This window comes from Streptopelia decaocto (assembly GCF_964273445.1).
Source record: "Streptopelia decaocto genome assembly, chromosome: Z".
Classification (NCBI taxonomy): domain Eukaryota; kingdom Metazoa; phylum Chordata; class Aves; order Columbiformes; family Columbidae; genus Streptopelia; species Streptopelia decaocto.
The window spans coordinates 33389280-33409104 of record NC_138657.1 but is presented as its reverse complement, the minus strand read 5'-3'; positions in this window follow the sequence as shown (position 1 = coordinate 33409104).

The window sequence follows — 19825 nt, the reverse complement described above, 5'->3', positions numbered from 1 at the left end:
TTTTTCTTGTATTTTTTGGGAACTTAAACTTGCACTGAGTTTTAGGGGCATGGGAATGAAGGACAGAAACATATGAAAAACTCCTTTTGGTTTAAATTGTGATCCAAAATGATTTTGACCTTCAGTCCCATCATCTCTGTTTCTCTTCTGATGATACAGGAGGTGATTATGGTTCCAATTTAGCCATTCTGTGATGAAACTTGCACAGACCACTTTGGGTAAGATGGCATTTTTCTGCCCAGTTGCCAAGCTGTTGAATTGCCAGCTTCAGTTTATGTCTTCTGAAATTTTTAGCCATTGTTACATTTTGACCCACTTTTACATTTTCACCTTCTTAATTTCAAATATTGACCTTTCAAGTGTACTGATACTGACTTGCTAGCCTTTCTGTTTGTTTTTAATTTATTTCATGATCTGCTAAACTTCCTTTGCTGCATCTGTAAAATATTGTTTGCATAGATCATTATTCTGCGATTTTACTAACTTGCTCAATTAACTGACATAATTAAAATTCCAGAAATCCTTAGGTAATTATTAAAATAAGCTTTAATCATTTGTTTATCTAAACTTCCTCTACAAGCAGCTAGTACAACGGCTGCTAGCACAAGCTCTACCATTAAGGAGCTACTTCTAATTCTGAGTACTTAACAAAAAGCTAGGGCACTACAAATGAAAATCCTCAAAACAGCATGTCATATCATGTCATGTCATTGCAAACTCAATCAGCTTTTGAAATGGATCATTAAGTATTAAATTTTGTGAGAGTGATTTATAAGGGATGCAGATAGAAACCAGCATTAGGATTTATAGAGGCCCTTTTATATATGTGATTTTAGACTAAGGAGAAAGTTATCACTAAAGCAAAAAGTGAGACCTGTTACTCGGTACTAAATGGCTCATCATTTTTCTTTTCAATCCTCCACTGCAGGTCTTTGCATACTTTCCAAGTTATAACAGCAATATCCTTCTTACTTACCTGGTACCTAACACAGTGGTCATAAACGAGAAACCTCAAGAATGAATATGACTTTTCAAACTGCTGCTACAGTAAATTGTTTACTAGCTTTCTGGGTTCTTGTTTACATGACAGTGAGTAATATTACTTTTGGTAGTATGACATAAGGCCTCAGATTTGTACCATCATGAAAAAATACTATGACCTGTGGAATGAAAAAACATGAAGTATAGCTTTTTTCTTTCTCTACTGCTACCTTCAGTCTGTTGTCCTTTCCTCTCCAGATGTTCCTGCAATCCAGTCTTGCTCCTAGAAGACCTTGATAATCATCTGAGGAAGAAGAAGTCTTACATTGCTGCATTGGTTTGTAGTAGAGAAATAATATCAAACCAATGGTGTACAGAAATTCTGTTTGTTTCTTTAAAGTCTTTTTGACTGTGGTGTTGTTTTGTTTTTGTTGTCATTCTGTTTGTTTATTTTTTAAACATAGAAGCCTAAATCATGCATTTAGAAACCATCTTACATGACAGGATCCCAGAAGGATTGAATACTCAGTGAAATGAGTGAAAGCTCAAGATATGTAACAGGTTCTAAAATGGAACCAACACCTATAAAATAAAAAGCTGACCTCGGAAGCTCAATTAAGTCTAAATCTTTGAAAAGCTTCTCAAATGTTATAATTTGATTGGTTAATCATTTGATTGGTGACATTCTTGGTTACAAGGGAATGTATATGGAGAGTTATAATATAATTATAATTTAAGAACTGAAAAATACGTGTAAGTTCTCCAGGCTGTTATTAGTCAAACATAAAGAGCAACAGTTACATGTGGAGAGATGCTGCTTCTCTGCTGCTGGTTCCCACCACCACTTTTCTAGGAAAAAAGTGGCACAGACAGAAGCAGAATCAAGAGCTAGAAGACTCATAGTACTTTCTTTTGCAGAGGATCAACCCCCTGATTACTTTGCAAACATCTAAAATGCACATATGTTATCCTGACATGTATTCTTTGATGTCGTTTATTGCATGCATATGTGCAGGAAAACAGCAGCAGGCCTATGAAACTGTGAAAAGGAACTGCCTAAAGACCACCTCTGTATTGAAATGTCACAAACATCAAAAAAAGTGAACTTGCCTCTGTTATAATTCAAATGTTTTATGTTATTCATCTTGCAGCACAGTTTGCTTGTGCTTAAAATTTCCTGTAAGTTCAGGCTTAATACCTGTGCTTCTGAAACAGACCTTGTGTAAAAGGCTAAATTCAGCCTGTTAAAAGAAAAAAGTCTCAAGTTAAAGAAAGCGAGTCTGTATTGAATAATTAGGATACAAGAAAATAAGGAAAATTCAGTTTATTCCTGAGTGTTAAACCTTCTGCAATTACACTTTAATTGCAAGAATAGGAGCAGATATTTTACTGGCTGTAAACTAGACCAGTTGTTGAAGAAATGTGAGACTAAAAGAAATGTTTATTTTAATTTTTCAGTGGGGTCTAAATTCTAGACAGTTTTTGGTAATCTCCTGCAAATTAGTAGGAATTAAACTGATACCCCGCTTCTGAGAATTCATGTCCGGTAGTGTAGTAAAAAAAAAGTCTAACCTTCTCACCCTGTCCCTGATAACTACGCTAAGTGACTCATTTGTTCAAAGTATTGATGCATGCTTTCAAAGTCTATGTTGTTCTTTAGCACAAGGGCATGAATGATGACAAGCTTGGTGACATACAGCAGCAAGTGTTCGAAAATCATTTAATGAGGTAGTCCACATAAAAACGAGCTGTTTCCTTTGAAACAGACAATATATAAAGTATAGAAGATATGTGCCAAAGTGATCTCATAATGCATTTCCTTAGGTTAATTCATTAAAAATGCTAAATTTTCTGTCTTACAAAACAGAAAGATATCCTTAACAGCAAAATCCTTTTTCAGATGCCTTTGTGAAAAAGATGGATGCCTTGCTCAAGGCTACTCTCAAAATTGAGTAAGTAGTTAATTTTTTCTCATATATAATTTTCCAGCTTTCTTATGAGAAGAGTATGGAATCGGGAAATGTCTGCCTTATGCATCTGACTTTTTCGACATATAGCAGCTTGGGCCATATATAAGTTTGTCCTTTAGGTAATGAAATTATGAGCAATGACGGATTAATAGGTGATAGGTCAGACTCTGGGTCTTTGAAAACCTCATCTGAGGACAGCTGGCTGTTAACAATCTTGGGAATATAAGAGACACAAATTTTTAAATGCGAGTCGTCAATAACATCCTCTTTTATCAAAGGGATAAATGAGTTCTGATTTTATCCATAAATTGTGTTGTCCCTCAGATTGTATCTTTAGGATCTCATTTTCACAAACTGGTGTAGATCTTAGATGTGTCTGTAAACAAATGTATGCCTTTCTGGAAATGTGCATACGGTCACTGTCATTGGCACAGAACCTATGATTCCTTCAACCTGATGAGTTTGCGGTTATAAGAGAGAATAATTAGCTAATTAGTAGTTGTTTTGAGAACCTACAATAATGAGTATATTATATAAATGATCACATACAGTGAAAAAATAAAACTATATGAATGATTAAATTATTCTATAACTAATAATGTTGATGATAATGCTGTTAAGAAGGGAATGTGCATTATTATAAGCAGACATACAGGTGGGTTTTTGTTACAGAAAAATGAATTTCTTAATTTTACTAAAGAACATTTCATATAGTTTAAAACTATTATGTTTTCAATAGAAAAAGTAAAATAACTTTTTAAGTTAAATTCTGGAAGGTTTATTTGAAGACAAATACATTTGGAAAGGTACCTTACAATAAAAAAAACCTATCAACCAATATACATTATACGATTGACGAAGACTGCAAACAGAACAACTTTACTTGAAAGTTATTTATTTGTAGAAAAGAGAAGAAAGTTATACATGTTGTATTTGTGATTTTTTTCTCTGTCTTTTAATCAAAATTCTTCAATTAATTCATAACTTTCCACTTTAAAGTGTACAATCTTTTGGAATTTATGCTGAATAATGTCTCTTACCCTTATGATTTGCTGTATCTGTGTACAGATGAGCATCTCTCCTTTCTAAAACAGCGGGTTATTTCACATTTCTTGCTGTGAATATTATAGCTGAAATACTAAACATAACCTGCTAATAAGTTATTGAGATCCTATGAGATTACGAGTGAGACAACAGCAGATGGAAGATAAACATGTGCCATTGTCTACAGTCGAAAGTGTCAAAAATAAGCTGTGAAGCTGAAAGACTAGTTACACTGAACAAAGATGCATCATCTCAGAGGAAAATAACATCTGAATGAGAAATCATATTTGAAAGCTATTTTCTGTAAAGACAAAGTCATCTTTGTGTAGAAGGTGTACTTAAGTGGGATGCTGAGCTTGCATCGGCTTTCTGCATAGTTGTTAAAGCCTTACCCAGATACCCTTGATTTAATGTCATGGTTTTAAATTTTTTTCCATTCAACTCTTCTATACTCCAGCTGATTCTGGCTGACCACCTTTTAAGACCACATCAAGAGTCATAAGTAACAACTATCACATATGATTTATTTTTTCTTTACCTGATCTCCAGAATGAGAGTTGTCTATGACTATGTATGGTAGTACACAACTTCTAAATGGTTCCACTGTATTTTCTTCAATTCTACTGCATCACATTTTCAGGTATGGTTGAAGGTAAATACCACTATGAGTTTAATACTTTTCATTCCTGTCATCTGGGGAGTCTGCATGTAAGTGCCAAGTAGGACACGAAAGAGCTGATTTTCCAGTAACTGAATAACTGATACTATTCACCTATCATTCATTCTTCAGTTGGGAAGAACAGGACTTGGATTCACAAGGTTTTGGGCAGGAATTATTATTCAGATGTCCAGTACATCTTGAGGAGAAAGTTTACTGAACTACAGCCGAGTGGGAAAATGTCTATGCAGTGGTGCTGAAGCATAATATCCATGAAGTCTGAGAAATTCAGAAAGGAATGCAAGCTTTTCAGTAACAAACAGATGTAGACATCTGTCCTCTATAATTAAAGACCTGAGAGCTATTTACAAATTGTTAGGTCAGCAGAGAAATAAGGTAAGGAAAAAGACAAGATATCTGTCCAGGAGAAAGCGATTGTCATTATTCCATTTTTAAACTCGGAGAGAATGTGAATGATAGTATTGTGTGGTATTATAATAATAATGTGCACATTTACAGCAACAATATCTAGAAGTGGGTCAAGTTCTGTTATTTTTAAAAAATAAGTAATCCATGTACCAGAGAGCTTTGCCACAGAAAATGCATTCTTGCCATATGAACATAACAAGTATTCTATTACAACAAGTGGAGGTCACACAGAAGAAAACAGACATTTTACCAGGTGAGATTTTAGTATGACTGCAAAAAAATTATTTAAATTAGGTTGCAATAAAAAGGACTAATGGATAGAGGGGTAGGTTGTAAATTACAAATGATGTTTAGTGCTTAATGAATCAATATAAATTAATTTAAGCTTGCTGTTTCATAAAAGCACTGGTTAAATTTGTTCATAAATGATATCTTTCAGTCACATAAGAAAACTGTGGTATGCAAAACTACTTGGATTTACTATAAAAATATTTATCTGTGCTTCAACATGATAAGTAATCCTGTGCTTGTTTTTAAGAATCCAAAATGCATGAGAAAAATGTTAAATCAGTAAACAACCGTACAAAACAACTCAAGTTATTGGCATTTATGGATATAAGTGAAGATTTTGAGCCTATTTTTTCCAATAAAGGGCTTGATTTTTTTTTTTTTTTCTTACTACTGTATGAAGTTTATTCTAGTCAGATGGGAACTTATTTGATACATAGAGCCACTGTGACTTCTAGAGAACAGGAACATTTATCTAAGTATACATCCAAGGACTGTTTGAATAGGATAGTGACATAACACTTAAGGGAACCTGTTCAAGGACAACTGTAGGGGAAATCAAAGTGAAAATAAGTTCAATGAATTCCCAGAAACTGAGTATACTATTTTGGTAAAGAATTTAGGAGAAAAATTCTTCTCAGAATTGTTTTGTTAAGGGTTGAGAAGTAAAAGTCATTTTTATATGAAACAAAATGGTATTAACTTATTCCACAGGGTTGTTCTTTGATTTTGCTGAAGCTTTAAAAATGCTTTGAGCTCCTCAGAGTAAAAAACAATATGTATGCGTAAAGGATTATTACTGGATTAGCACACAGCAGCCAGTTATGAGAAATAACTAGCATACTAGTGTGAAAACTCTTGCAAGTCTTGTTTTTCTGCTTTTGTCCATATTTTATACTCAAGAATCCCCTGTCCTCAAATGGCAGAAGATAATTTTGGAGTGAATTTTATAGCAACTTCTATATATGGAAATGGTTCTGATTTCTTTTTGTCAATTTTGAGAAAGTTTTTAGAAAACAATTTTATTTTTGTAATATACATGTTTCTGTATGCCTCTGGTATCCCAACTTGGAAGCTGTTACTGACTACAGCACCAGTCCTAACTGGATTCCACCAAAACAGAAGAGAAAATGAAGAAATAAAGCAAACCAAACTCTTCTTTATCAAACAGAATTATAAGAAGGACTGTGAGCAGAGGGAAGCTGGAAAACATGAGAAACACAGAGGACAGAAAAAATTATCCCCTCTAACAGTGAGCTTTTCTGAAAAACTGAGCAGTGGGAGAAGAATAGAGCAGTTGACCAAAGAAATCGAACTCCCCCACAATACCAACAAGTCGGATGTAATTTATACAAGAAGGCTGATAAAGAAAGGGTGAAAAAAATGTCAAATGACAACCAAACTCTATGGTGGCTAAAGAAGCTCTTCAATAGGAAGAACAGAAGATTCACAAATGAAGACAGTATAAGAGAAATAATTTTTTTTTTTTTCTGAATGTAACAGGGTAGGAAATCTTAATAAACTTTCAATAACATGGGGGATTGTTGATATTAATGATGAAAGCCAATTAAGTCTGAGGATGTACACAGTAGAAAGGGAAGCAGACACATTGACAATATGAAGCCACGCTGTGAATCACAGGGACATTTACAAACCAAGGAAAAATATTTGGTGTTTATTTGCATAATGACATTGAACACAGCATCAACACGGTCTCTGAATGCACAAATTTCAAGGCAATGAAAAAAGATCAAAAAGGAACACTGAACTGCAAATCTGACCATATGACAGAAACCATTGTAGACAGATAACAAAGCATAGTTCAACATTTGTCAGGTAAGCTGAATTACCTGTCAGAGACTTTTGGCTAGTCTGAGTTTAAAGCAGTGAAACTCATTGGAAAGCTTACAGGCTATTGTCAGGAGAAAAAAGGTCTTGCTATAAAGACAGAAGATGGCCTCCTGAAATCAAGGACACAATTCCCACTTATATTCTCCACACAAAACAATGTTGAACAGCAACCAGGTCACAGTGCTAAAATAGGAAGAGATGTGTCGGTGTTATTATAAAATGCATTGCTTCCCTTCCTTACCTTTTACTACTAGAATAAAGACTTCTCATTTAATCACTGTAGTAACAATGATGCCTCCATGTAGTTCTTGGTCTCACCTGCACACTCACGCACCAAAGCAGTGATGTGTGCTCTGCTTTTTCAGGACTGCCCAGGATCTGGCCAAGTTTGTTTGTTAAGTGGCCCTGTTTCTTTCCCTTTTGTGTTCAGTATTGTTCTCCCAAAAAACCCTTTGACACAGTCTTCCTCTTGATTTCTATTTTACAATCTAGGAGGAAATGCTGAAGGAAATTTCTTCTCTATTTTAGCAAACCATTTATTTGAGTCTTCTGTTGAATAATGTAGCAATTTCACAAAAAAGTACAACAGCGCAGTCACCGGTAACATCCAATTGTCACTTCCTGGATAGCTGAAATGTGAGCTTCACAATCATATTGAACACCAGAGAAGATATGGAATACAAATTTATTTTGGTATGAGTTTAAGCAGGAAGCAAAAGGTTGATCCTGCATATTCAAGGTTGCTTACCAGTCTGCCAACCTCAATGCTTTTTCAGCATAACTTAGCATAGAATTAGAGAGGTAACATGCAACTATCCAACCACACAAGCATTGAAACATTCTTTTAAATGTATTGAAAAGCTAAATTGAAAGCATATCGATGTGATATCATGACGTGCATATGAAATGAAAGCAAACACCTTTTATATCTTTGAGTGTTGCAAAAATGAGACACACAATCCTATCACAATTTTGCTGAATACAGATCACTGAAAAAAGCAAAGGAGAAGGGTACATATATATATATTGGCTATTTGAAACTGGATAAAAGTCAACCTTGTCAATCTATCATGAAAGTTTATTACCTTAAGAATCAAATCTATTTGCCAGTCCTCCACTCTAATGCTAATTATCATGAAATATCTAATGCTGTTCTAGTCATCCATCAAGACAATTCTTTCTCTGGGCAAGAGCATGAATACAATTTCTGATACTAATGTAGGCAGTAATTCATAAGGGTGAAGATTTTCAGTGGTGATAGTTAAAATAAGATTACTACATACAACTGAAGAAGCATCCTGATCTCTTTGTTTCTGTGTTTTTAGCCTTTGAGTACTAAACACTTTCCAATTGATTCAATAGAATCTCTTGAGAGCTAATCTTGAAAAATCTACATTAGCTAAGTACTCTGTAAAGCTTTCACTTATGATAGTTATTGATTGTTGTGTAGAAGAAACACTAGATGTGTCGGCAATATTCTATTGGATTGTCACTCAGGTCAATATATGTATTTTAGCAGTGAGTCCTGTGCTTTCTACGTAGGCTTCTGCCCAAAAATGTGAGCACAATAAAGGGAACAATAGTTTCCACACCCTAATTTTCTGTGCTGTGTTTTCTACTTCCAAGTAAGGGGCAGTAAAAATACCCATAGCATTTCAATATTACTTTAGTAAGTTATGCAAAACCTCTATAACTCAACTTTGTATCTGTTATCTATAAAACTCACTAATACTGAAAATGCAAGAACAACATTCTCTTAGTCATTTCTTTCACTTCCTAGCATGATCACGATTAGATCTTATTGCATGCTAGACTCTACCTCTATTAGAACCAGTGCATCTTCATTTCTTCATAACCTTTGTGAGTCCACCATTAACTTTTACTACACATCAAAGTCTATTTTTAACTATATATATCATTGCCACATGGCAATTCTTCTCTTGAGTTGTCTTTAATTGCTTCAGTTATTTTGACTTAGGTTTTCTTGCTACTTTTTCCTTCATTACACTTCAGTGATATTGCCTGGGACCAGTAGACTTTGACAGCTAAGCATTTTTGTTCATTAGGATGGTTTTGAAGACTATTTGAAATTCCTTTTGTGCTTCTGATGTTTCACTGTGATCTTAATTCTAGCCTTTCCGGCCATGTATGTCTTTGATTTTAATATTGTTGTATTATTACATGATTTGAGAAGTGTGAAGCATATAGCAGTTTGAGTGTCTGCTGTGTGATGTGAGGTGTGTTATACTATTTCTGCCTTGATTTTATGGATTTATCTGATTCATCTAGCCTAGTATTTTACCTAAGATTCTCTCCCATCATTTGGATAGTGATAAGGTGGGTAATGACTGCTCTGAGGACAGATGTATTACTGTAAATTCAGAATAGATTAGGAGTCAAACAGCTCTTTGTAGGAGTACAGCTTTAAGCATGTACAGTCATAAGAATGGATCTAATTGCCTGGAATATGAGAGATTATGGAAATCTATAAAACTTGTAAATGAACTGGAAAATTTATATACCAGAAGCTAAGTATATGATTTGTAGAATGAAGGCCTTATGAAGATTTTTATATATTTTTTTAGACCTTTTACACTTCAGGCATCAGAACTCAATAGTTCCCCCTTAATTGCAATAGTTACAATAAAATCTCTTACACCTACCTTTTTAAGTATTTTATCTGTCTTGAAATCTGTGCTAATCTCTTAGTTCAGAGAACAGCTAAAAAGTATAGACCTATACTGTGATTCCTGTTTTCTTTCTTTATATTACTCTAAAAATTACATAATAGACGAGTTGAATAGATTACATAATTTCTTTGCAAGTATTTCCATTGAAATAATTAATATATTTTATTGACTATGAATATATGACTTCTTAATCTATGTAAATAACCTGACTCGAAATCGGAAGATATTTTGTATGCCTGTAAGAGGTAGCTTCTTGATCTATGGGGCTACTTGAGGTTTTCAATGATGTAGGATATGCACAATGACAATCAACTCCACGACATGCTCAGAAAATGATACAGTTGTTTATTAATTTAACCCAATAGCTTTAAAGTTTTGACAACAACATATACCAAATATTATTTCCTACTTCCCTTACCCTTAAGTAAACAGAATAAATCATCTAAACACCCTATGAAGACATAAAATTAATAATGTGCAAATATAGCTTAAATGATAATAAAAGCAAACCAGTTACTGTGGATGGGGGTATAATAATAAGCTGAATGGTTGTTGTTAATCTCTTTAATGTTTAAAAGCTAACTCCAAAATTTTAACCAGCAGTTAAACATCAGATTTTCTCACAAAGACCATGTTAACAAGGTGGAAGAAAATAGATCAGCTCTATCAGCAGAGAAAAGGAAAGGTGCAAAGAGGGCAGGTGTTGCCAGTCCACTGTTTAAATACCTCATTTTTAAAAGAGCATTTCTGTCCTTTGAAGCCAGTGGCTTTATCTTTACATGGCTATGTAGCTCTGAGGTTCATTTACATGATTGTTCTGAACACAAATAAGACTGAAAATGAAAGCAGTTGACCTGAGATATTGTGCAATGGTTATGAGTGCCAGTGGAGCTAAGAGCCATGTCTCCAGCAACGAGGCTTTGAGCTGGGGGAAAAAGGGTGCAACTGCTAAGGGCACTAGGACCCAGGATAACATGCTGAGGAATAACATAGGGCCATATGCTTTTTGGATGTTCCTAATGTCTCTCAGATATTATAATTTATTTTTTAGTGAAGTTAGAGTGTAGTATTTGCCTCGTAGTGCAGAAAATGTTGGTTTCTATAGTAATGGAAGAGTCTTTGACACACGAAGTATGCTGAGGCCTGACGGGATCTTTGCAGGAAGTTCACAGAGCTCTCATCCACATATGTAGGCAGAAGACATGAAAGACCAGAGCTCAGCTAGAGCTGAAACTGGACAATTCTGCATCAGACAACACAAAATAGTTTTTTAAGTATGTTAACAGCAAGAGGACGTCCATGGAAAACACTGGACTTATATTTGATGAAGATGGTCACTTGGCAAATAGTGGAAAAAGTGGAGGCATTTAGCGGTTTTTTTTTTGCCCTAGTCTTTAATAATGCTAATAGACCTTGGGCTGCCTGGTCCTCTGAGTCAGAGGACACAACTGCTGGAGCAGTCATTTTCCTTTAGTGGACTCTGAAATTGTAAGGGACCTGTTGTATCAGTTGAATGTTCGTAAACCCGTGGGCTCTGGTGGGACTCAATCCCACAGTACTAAAGGAGTTAGAGGATGTTACAGCGGAACCTCTTTCAATCATCTACCAAAGTCCTTGGGAGTCTGGGGAGGTCCCCACTGACTGGAAGCTAGCCCACATTATTACAATTTACATATGGGAAAACCCAGGAAACTACAGATCTGTTAGTCTAACCTCAGTACCTGGAAAAATTACAGAGATCATACTGAGTACTCCTGAATGGCATTTAAAGGACAATGCAAACATCAGGGACAGTCAGCATGGTTTCACAAAGGGAAAGTCCTGCCTAACCTCATATCCTTCTACTATAAGGTCACCTGTCTAGTGGGTGAAGGGAAAGTCGCGCATGTGTTTTTTCTGGATTTTAGTAGGACTTTTGAGACCTGCCCTCACAGCATCCTTCTAGACAAGTTTTTCAACTGTGAGATGTGCAAGTACATGTTGTGCTTTATGAAGAACTGGCTGAATGACAGGGTCCCAGGGGTCATAGTGAATGGGGCTACATCTGGCTGGCAGCTAGTCACTAGTGGTGTTCCTCAGGGCTCAATTCTATGGCCAGTTGGGTTCAATATTTTTATCAATTATCTGGAGGCAGCAGTTGAATGCACCCTTAGTAAGTTAGCTGACAATATTAAACTGGGAGATGTTGTTGATGTCTTGAGGGACAAGAGGCCTTGCAGAGGGATCTGGAGAGGCAGGAGCATTGGGCAATCATCAGTGGCATGGAACTTAACAAGAACAAATTCCAGATTCTGCACCAAGGACAAAGTAATGCTGGGCACAAATATAAATTGATAGAGGAGTAGCTGGGGAGTAGCCCTGCAGAAAGAGATCTGGGGGTGTTGATTGACAGCAGGCTCAATTCAACTCAGCAGTGTGTGCCCTGGCAGCCAGGAGGGCAAACTGGATCCTGGGTTGCTTCAAACACAGCATAAACAGCTGGCCAAAAGAAATTATTGTCTCACTGTATTTAGCACTGGTGCAGTCTCACCTTGAGAATTATATGCAGATTGGCTTCCCCAGTTTAAAAGGATGTGAAGGTCCTTGAACGTGTCCAGAGGGCAACAAAGCTGGTGAAAGTCCTGGAAGGCATGTCCTGTAAGGAGCAGCTAAGGACACTGCGTTCTTCTAGTTTTACGAAAAGTGGGTTGAGGGGCGGCCTCATTGCTCTTTACAGCTTCCTGAGGAGGTGAAGGTGAGAGCCAGGTGCTGATCTCTTCTTCCTTCTGTCCAGTAACAGGACATGTGGGAATGGTTCTAAGCTGCATCAGGGGTGGTTCAGACTAGATATCAGGAAATATTTCTTTACTGAGAGAGTGGTCAAACAATGCAGCAGGCTTCCTAAAGAGGTGGTTGATGCCCTATACCTGTCAGTGTTTAAAAGGCATTTGCACAAAGCCCTCAAAATTATGCTTAAACTTTTTGGTCAGTCATGAAGAGGTTAGGCAGTTAAACTAGGTGATCATTGCAGGTGCCTTTCAACTGAAACTATTGTCTCCTCTCCTCTCCTCTCCTCTCCTCTCCTCTCCTCTCCTCTCCTCTCCTCTCCTCTCCTCTCCTCTCCTCTCCTCTCCTCTCCTCTCCTCTCCTCTCCTCTCCTCCCCTCCCCTCCCCTCCCCTCCCCTCCCCTCCCCTCCCCTCCCCTCCCCTCTTCTTCTTCGACTACATAGAGAACTACAATCCCTACCTTTTTGCACACCACATTCTTACTGTGCTTCATTTTTCCTGTATTCTTCCACAATGTCAAATGACTGCATGTAACAGCCAGGGTTGTTCTTTATGTCACTTTTATGAAGTTGACATTCATAAAATATGAGAACATTAAGAGAAGATTTTTTGGTGGAAATTTTCTATCAACAGAATAGAATAGGTAGGGGTCTGATGGTTATAGTTGTTCTAAAGGATCTGTTCACAGCCAACATATCAATGACTGTACAGGGTCTGCTCTGTGTTGATCACTTCTCACCATGTGAATTATCAGTGGTCTGAAGAACTTTGAATACCTCAACAAATAAGAGAGGAGGTGGTTCCCACTATTTTTTATTAGATCTTCAGCATACCAAAAGGACACAGCAGAGGGCAGACTGTGATACTCTGTGGTTGTAATGAGGAAACATTAACATCTCCCTTTTTGGCTGCTCAAAAGTTATAACACTGTGTGTATACATTATACATGCTTTAGTGGACACATTAGGCATTTCATGGTGTCTGAATGGGGTATGGTAAGAATCTGTTTTACCTTACTATTTTTCCAGAGAGAATGTGCTGTAAAAAGGCCATATTTAGAAGACACTTGTAGGTAGACTCCAAGACAATGTACAGAATTTTGAAAGGAACATTGAGATTTGTAGGAATGGAGTATGGATGGGAATGTCTGGTGTGCAAGCCCAGGAAGAATAAACAGCAGGACTTTAAGACTGTCATAGTTCATGGCACTCAGATTACCAGATCACTATACCACTGTGATCCCAGAACTTATCTGTGTAACTCCTTAGAGCACCCAAATCAGGAGACAAAGGGTTGCAAATAAGTCCTGATGACTCACAGAGATGGGACAAGATGGAGGGATAAATCACTGTCAGCTCCTAAAAGGCACCAGAAAAGCATATACAAAATGAGCACATGGGGCTGGTTGGTGGCATGTCCTGGTTTTGTTAAAAACAAGACCAGTTCTCTTTTAGTGATTTTTTTTTTCTTTTGGCTAAGTTCTTCTAGGTGGCTGTACTTTTCTGAGTTTTAGCCTGCATATTTTTCCTAGGATGCTGTACTCGGTGCTGATAAGAGACCAACAGAATGCTGAACAATCTCATGTTTAGATTTTTTACTATGGTAGTCAAGAAAGAGTGATAAGATTTCCCACATTCCATCATGAGAGGGGCGTGTTTGAGGAGGGGTGGATGAAACAGGTGACTAGAACTTACCAACTGAGGATCAATTAAATATTCCATCCCATAATCGTGTTCACAGTATCACAGTATGTTTGGGATTGGAAGGGACCTCAAAAGATCATCTAGTCCAATCCCCCTGCTGGAGTAGGAACGCCTACGTAAGGTCGCACAGGAACATGTCCAGGCGAGTTTTGAATGTCTCCAGAGAAGGAGACTCCACAACCCCCCTGGGCAGCCTGTTCCAGTGTTCTGTCACCCTTCCTGAGCTGGAACACCTCTTGTGTTCCAGCTTGATCCCATTACCCCTTGTCCTATCATTGTTTGCCACCGAGAAGAGCCTGGCTCCATCCTCATGGCACTCACCCGTTATATATTTATAAGCATTAATAAGGTCACCCCTCAGTCTCCTCTTCTCCAAACTAAAGAGACCCAGCTCCCTCAGCCTTTCTTCATAAGGGAGGTGCTCCACTCCTTTAATCATCTTTGTTGCCCTACGCTGGACCCTCTCCAGCAGTTCCCTGTCCTTCTTGAACTGAGGGGCCCAGAACTGGACACAATATTCCAGATGTGGTCTCACCAGGGCGGAGTAGAGGGGAAGGAGGACCTCTCTCGCTCTACTAACCACCCCCCAGCACAAGGGCACAGTGCTGGCTCATGGTCATCCTGTTGTCCACCAGGACCCCCAGCTCCCTTTCCCCTACACTGCTCTCTAATATGTAATTTCCCAACCTATACTGGAACCTGGGGTTGTTCCTGCCCAGATGCAGGACTCTACACTTTCCCTTGTTAAATTTCATTAGGTTATTCCCCGCCCAGTTCTCCAGCCTGTCCAGGTCTCGCTGAATGGCAGCACAGCCTTCTGGCATGTCAGCCACTCCTCCCAGCTTAGTGTCATCAGCAAACTTGCTGATAGTACACTCTATTCCCTCGTCTAAATCATTAATGAATATATTGAATAATAGTGGCCCCAGTACTGACCCCTGAGGCACTCCACTAGATACTGGCCTCCAACTAGACTCCGCACCATTGACTACCACTCTCTGGCTTCTTTCCTTAAGCCAGTTTGCAACCCACCTCACTACTCTATTGTCTAGACCACACCACCTCAACTTAGCTGTGAGGATGCTGTGGGAGACTGTGTCTAATGCCTTACGCAAGTCAAGGTAGACCACATCCACCGCTCTGCCATCATCCATCCACCTTGTTACATTCTCATAAAAGGCTATGAGGTTGGTCAAGCATGACTTACCCTTGGTAAAGCCATGCTGACTGCCCCTAATAACCCTCTTATCTTTGATATGTCTTGAGATGGCACCAAGGATAAGCTGTTCCATTACTTTCCCAGGGACAGAGGTGAGGCTGACCGCGGTGTTACCCCCTATATAAGAGGGTGATCATGAGGGTCACTCTCTCTTCGAGAGAGTGGCCGGCATCTAGAGAGGACCTTGTTTGTCTGCCTCTGATCTATAGGCCTGAGGCCCTGTAATTCATACAACCAGTTTCTGGTTTGCTGTGAAGTCCTGTCCGTGACTTCTGGGGGCTTGAGCTGCAGCTGCTGGAGCCGCCAGCTCTGCACACCCAGCTCCGCCACTGGGTGTGATGCCAACTCCATATCGAGAATTCAAGATTGGTTTTGTGTATATTGTATATATTCTCTATTTATTAGTAGCATTAGTAAAACTCTTTAAAACCTTCCAACCTGAGGTCTAAGTCTCATCCTTTTCTTTTATCTTCCCTATCATCTTTCTGATCTAAAGGAAAAGGAGAGGCGGGAGGTAAGAGGGTAGCACAGAGAGTCTGCCACGGTTTATTGCCACATTGCCTTAAACCTTGACAGTGGCATTATTGAGCAGACTACTTTTCTTCACTTTTATTTATTTAGCTTAAAGAGATGTTCCTCACAAATTTTATTCCTCTAGCTCTATCCATTACATGCTGAAAAATAACCGTATGCCAGGAAAGTCTGTTTTCTTTTTATTTTCAACATAGCACTTTTCTGCTCTATAGAATCTGAAGCCACTTATTTAGTTAGAAAGAACTCACAGACTATGAACAAAGGAATGCTTTTCTCCTAGCTGAACATGGACCTCATTATTTTTTTAAAACAGTAGTACGTAGGTTTGTACTTTGAACTCCTGATGTTTGAGTGGGTTCAAAATTAGCAAGACAAGTTAATACAACCCCTAAAAAATTAGACAGATAATGATTCTGCCAGTTGATTTCCAAGGAATATTGAAATGAAGAATCAGTTGAGCAGGATGCTGACATTGACACTTAAGAGATTTTGATTTGTGTGGTGATTTTTTTTTTTCATATAGTTCTTCTACAGTCTACTGTTATTAGCCTGCTATAACACTTAGCTCGGAGTGCTTCATGAGTTATGCCTACAGCTGATTTGCCCTTTCTTGGCCTTCCTTAACACTTTATTCACGTTCATCCCACCTGCTTTTTTTAAGCTACTCTTAACTGAACAAACTGTGGAGACAGAAGGCCATTACATTGTCTGGTTGATAAAACCTTGTTAGAACCATTATCTTTTTCTAAGCAAATACAGTTTTTTATATTTGCTTTGAAATAAAGTGTTAAATTTACATATATCCACGCAGACACTTCTTTCTCTGTGCAGTATGTGTTTTTTTCTGGAGGTTTTGTGTGAATACAGTCTTTTATTTAATTGTTATACAATGGATGATGTGAAAGCAGTATGAAGGAATGGAAAAAAGGATTATTCATCAAAAAGGTAATTAGTAATTATATATGTGTAGAATTACTAGCTATTTTTTATATTTCTCTTTGTTGGCAGAATATCAGTTTTGTACAAATGGTAAACACAAAATTGCAGCAGACACTGTGTGAAGAAAGAAGTTCTTAGCATACAAATCCATAACGTAAAGGATACAGACATTGAGAACAGATGGTCTGCCAGCTAAAGAGAACTAAAGCAAATGGAGAAAACAACATTAAAACAAAATTTTATTTTGCAGCCTCAGAAGGAAACTTAACAGCCTATTCAGAACTTGAAATAAACCTATTCCCATAGGTCCATTATCTTCTCTGCTGTCAAATAATCTCTTCTTTAACATTTTTTCCTTTCTAAGTCAGCAAAAAGGATTTGCTAAACCATCTTGTCTCAAGGTTAACACAAAATAAATATTTGTATTTTCACTTTCCTTAGGGTCAGACAGAATCAAGGCCAAGCTCTCTTTCCTGAAGGTAGAAGTAAAAATAACTTGACACAGCTGTATCCAGGCAGTTTTCTTTCCTAAGAAGCTCTCTTACTGTTGTTGGTTTTTTTTGGTTTTGTTTGTGTTTGTTTTTTTCTTTTTTTTCGATTTTTTTTTTTTTAGACTGTCAGACACTTAGAACTCAGTATTCTCCAGAATCCTGTTTCCAAACAATAATTCCTATTTACTAGCATAAACATGTGTTTCTGCTTCCTAACCAAGTATCCTTATTGAGAAGTCTGACATTACATGGATAACTGGCTGCCTAAGATTTTTTTTTTTTTTTCAAAATCAGGAAGTTTCAAGACTACATAGAAAATGTTCTTATCAATCCTAAAATAGAATCAGTTCAGATTTAATCAAACATTAATATGCTCGCTGTACTATCAAAGCTATGACAGCCTGTCCTCCTGTATTTTTCAGGAAGAGTATTTTTATTTTTCCTTTGATGCACGAACTTTTTTCAAAGTGCCGATGAATCTGTGCAATATGGATTTTCAGGGATACAATTAAACAGTGTTTGAACAAAGTTACACAAAATTTTGATTAAGAAGCATGTGTTGATGGCAGGTTACATTTCCCAATACAAATGAACAGTAGACAAAGATGTAACTACTTAATCAGGCTCATTTCCAAATATAGATAATTCATTAACCCAAACATGTAAATTATTATCTGCTCCTTTAGCTAATAATTCTAGAAGACATTTAGTCTATTTAATGCACTGCCTGTTGGGAAAACAAAAACTTGAACTCTCCTACACAGATATGGACCTAAGCCAAAATCCTAGGTCTGGTCTTGTCAAATGTCTGAAACTTGCACATAGATTTTGCAGCTCAACATTGTTTTCAAAAAAGATTTTAATCACAGATGGTACAGAACACTATGATGATTTAGGATGGTGCCATCTTCCTGTAGCAGGAAAATGAAAAATGTAAGCAATCGCTAATCTTTTTCAGACAAAATAAGGTGGTTTCATTCAACTGTCTGGTGAAGACTGTTGAACCAAACTGAAATTACCTGGTTTCACCTGAGCAGAGGACATCTATCCATGTCTTTACAAATTTTCACTCTTTTTTTTTTTTTTTCCCCTTTCTTAACAAATAGAATTCATGTTTAGTTTGGAATACTGCCTAAAATGCAGGAGATGTTAAGAGCAAACACGATCTATTCTCTTAAGTAATACTGGTCAAACAGTCTTCATTGCTAACTTATGCAAAACATTTTCTGTATTGTCTGAAGCAGTTGCTAATAACAGTTAATTACAAAATGCATAAATGACAGTCATCATGATAATATTTCATTTAGTACCAGGAAAATCCATCTTTTTTACTTTTTCTCCTATAGTTACGGGTGAAAAACAAATGAAAAGTTAACAACTCTAAAGAGGCAATTTAAAATTTTCTTTTCCCAAATAATTTGTTCCGATTCTTTAGCTCTAGAGGTAATCCTTAGGCCTGTTAACATTGTCTAGATAAAGAATTATAGCCATGTGTCTCTCAGCTCTTTTCAAGAAATGTGCTTCATCTTTGAGCTGCTATGGCTTTCTTGGCTTCAATGAAAAGAGACAGCTCTGACCTCCGTTTGGCAGTGGATGAAGGTATTCCTGGCATTTTGCTTAGAGACAATCTACACTCTGTCACAAAAATCAAACTAAGATTTATAAGATAATGCTGAACTGACCTAAACATTGTATCTTCATTAATGGAAAGTAACACAGACAAACCAGTATAGCTGCATCCTTCTGATGAAAAGCAGGAACAACAAAAATTGAAAAAGTGGGGAAATGAACAGATGAACAAAGGCACAAATGGTATCCAAACACTTCAACTCTTCTTTAGTATAACTGGGGTGTGGAATAGAGAATAAACTTTTTTTTTTTTTTTTGAACCCAAATTCCTAAGGATAGATCAAAGGAATTTTTACAACCTTGATGTAAGCTCAGGAATCCTACGTTTATCCATACGCTATTTTCATGGTTCCATTTTAAATCCTTGTTGGTCAGAGTAGGAGTAAAAAAAGCACAATAAACTATGTTTTAAGCAGATCACTGAATTATCCTCTGGTGTGTATTTCTCTGCTGACGCTATTTTTGTAATTTCAGATTTACTTTAAATCCACATTTCCTGCTCAAAACTATTAATAGAAATTGCACAGTTAGCCAGGATAGCTAGAGGATTGTCTTATAATGCTAGAATATTCATTTCAAATGTATTTTATTCTCTGTGTAAAGTGCTCTCTGAAATAGATCCAACTGCACTGT